The sequence below is a fragment of the Panicum virgatum genome, chromosome 3N, assembly GCF_016808335.1.
Source record: "Panicum virgatum strain AP13 chromosome 3N, P.virgatum_v5, whole genome shotgun sequence".
Classification (NCBI taxonomy): Eukaryota; Viridiplantae; Streptophyta; class Magnoliopsida; order Poales; family Poaceae; genus Panicum; species Panicum virgatum.
The window spans coordinates 56,073,976-56,076,596 of NC_053147.1; the positions used below are offsets into that span (position 1 = coordinate 56,073,976).

At 59.5% G+C, this 2,621-nt stretch overlaps 2 pseudogenes; both read left to right on the plus strand.

The window, feature by feature from the left end:
- The first annotated feature begins 384 nt into the window (after positions 1 to 384).
- LOC120667915 lies at positions 385 to 1,967 on the plus strand (annotated as a pseudogene).
- A 37-nt stretch (positions 1,968 to 2,004) lies between these two features.
- Positions 2,005 to 2,621, plus strand: LOC120667916 (annotated as a pseudogene).

The following is a 2,621-nucleotide window of genomic DNA, read 5'->3' on the forward strand; positions in this document are numbered from 1 at the left end:
GGTTCGAACGGATTCAAAGCTAACGGTTTTAAGAGAAAAATGCATTTCAAGTTTGAAGATCTGAAAGTAAACTTGATGACAAACTAAAATCTTGATGACAATGTTTCACAAAAAAAAACTTGATGACAAAATATAAAGGGTGATAGTTGCGCCCAATTCGTCCTACAACTACAAGTGTCTTGTGCTTCCATATGGGCTTTGGTTTGGGTTCAAAATTTTGCAGCTCGGGAAGCCCAGCCCGGCCCAAGGCCTGACATATATAAGACCCTTGCCGCCATCGAACCCTAGCCGGCGAACGCTCCGGCGCGGCGGCGTCTCCCCTGCGGACTCCGGCCGCCGTGTCTCGCCTAACGCAAAGGCTCCCCAGTCCCAGTTTCCACCACCATGAAGCACACCTGCACGCAGCTCCGCGAGGTCGTGACCTCCGTGCACCGCCTCGAGGTCGACGGGCTCTTCATCACCAGGGCCACCATCAGGGACGACGCCGACCGCTGCTTCACCTCCCGGTGCGTCGTCGACGGCGACTGCTGGGAGATCCGTTTCCGCCCGGCACTCTTCGCCCACGGCCACCGCTACTGCCCGGCTCTCAAGCTCGTCTTCCTCGGCGAGCCGCGCGCGACCGTGACGGCCACTCTGAGCGCCAGGATGACCGTCCAGGGCAGCCACGACGACTTCGTCGCGTTCAACGAGATCACGACCGCGCCCATGGAATTCCGCCGCCCCCAGGATCGGTTCCCTCCCCTCTACATCGGCGTGGGCAGAGCCACAGAATCTCTAGGCGAGTTCGACACCTGCTCGTGGGCGGTGGAATGCAACATCACCGTGTTCAGAGAACCGCCGGCGACAGGAGGAGAGGGAGCCATCGCCGTGCCATCCTTCAACCTCACCCAGCACCTCGGCGAGCTCCTGGAGAGCCAGGCGGGGGCGGACGTCACCTTCTCCGTGTCCGGCGAGTCGGTCGCCGCCGGCCCGCCGCCGCGCATAGGAGCGTGCTGGCCACGAGGTCCCCGGCCTTCAAGGCCAAGTTCTTCGGCGGGATGGTGGATGAGACGACGACGGCCTCCGACGCGTCGCCGTCGAGATCAAGGACATGGACGCCGCGGCGTTCCAGGCCATGCTTCGCTTCATCTACACGGACGCGGTGCCGGAGCTCGAGGGGAGGCCGGAGGGGCGGCGACGACGGCCTTGGCGCAGCGACTGCTCGGCGCCGCCGACAGGTACGGTCTGGACAGGCTCAAGGTGCTGTGCGAGCGCCGGCTCACCCTTTGCATGGACGCCGGCACGGTGGCGTCGACGCTGGCTCTAGCCGAGCAGCACAACTGCTCGCGGCTGAAAGCCCAGTGCGTCGAGTTCATCGCCGGAGGATCGCCGGAGAATCTTGCCGCCGTGCTGGCGACCGAGGGGTACAAACAGTTGGCGGCGACCAGCCCCTTAGTGATCACTGAACTTCTCAAGGCTGCACATGGAAGAAAGACTAGTCCCTTTCGTCCCTGGTCATCATGCAACCACTGCTTGTGGTCTCAGCACCACCTCATCACATCGGATCAAGCCGCCACCGCCTCCACTCCATCCACCATGAAGTCGAAGCACACCTGCACTCAGCTCTCCGAGGGCGTTCAATCCGAGTACCTGCTCAAGATCGACGGCTTCTCCATCACCAGGGCCACCATTGGGAACAGCAAGAACTGCATCAAGTCCAGGTGCAACATCGATGGGTACGACCTAGAGATCCGTTTCTCCGCCGTAGACCGTCACTACCGCGATGCTTACCTAGTAGACGTCGCGCTCGCCTTGGTCGGAGGAGCGTGCGCGCACGGTGTGAAGGCGAGCCTGCACGGCCGGCTGGTAGAGTACCAGAGCTCCGGTGTTGTACGTTGTACCCACCAGCAGGGAGCCGAGGGAGGTGTCCAAAATTTTCAAGCATCCCTCGGATTGCACTTTTCCAGCTTTTATTGGAAGGGGGATAGCTATGGATTCAGAAGCTCCGGCTCAGTTGGCTGTGGAATGCACCGTCACCGTCTTCAGGGACCTGAAAGCGATCCGCCTGCCAGCTTCCGACATCCACAAAGACCTGCGCAAGCTCTTGTGCAGCCGGGCCGGAGCGGATATCATGTTCGCCGTGTCCGGCGAGTCTTTCGCCGCACACAAGAGCATACTAGCTGCAAGGTCCCCCGTGTTCAAGGCCGAGTTCTTTGGGGAGATGATGGAGGAGAAGGCCTCCCGGTGTGTCGAAATCAAAGATATGGAGGCTCAGGTGTTCAAGGTCATGCTTAGCTTCATCTACACGGACATGGTGCCTGATGAGTTTGCTGGCGACCGGCCAGGAGAGGTGGTTGAAGGAACGGTCATGGCTGTCCCTTGGCATCGGCGTTGGCACGGTGGCATCAACATTGGCTCTAGCAGAGCAGTTCAACTGTGCACATCTGAAGGCCAAGTGCATCGAGTTCATCTGTGGAGGATCAAGTACAAATCTTGACGCCGTCTTGGCAACGGAGGGGTACAGGCATTTGGAGGTGAGCAGCCCCTCTGTGTTGACAGAGCTTCTCAAGGCTGCACACAGAAACAAGAGAAGAAGATCAACGGAGGATTCTCGAATCCAGGTATATGGTTTTAATTTCTAG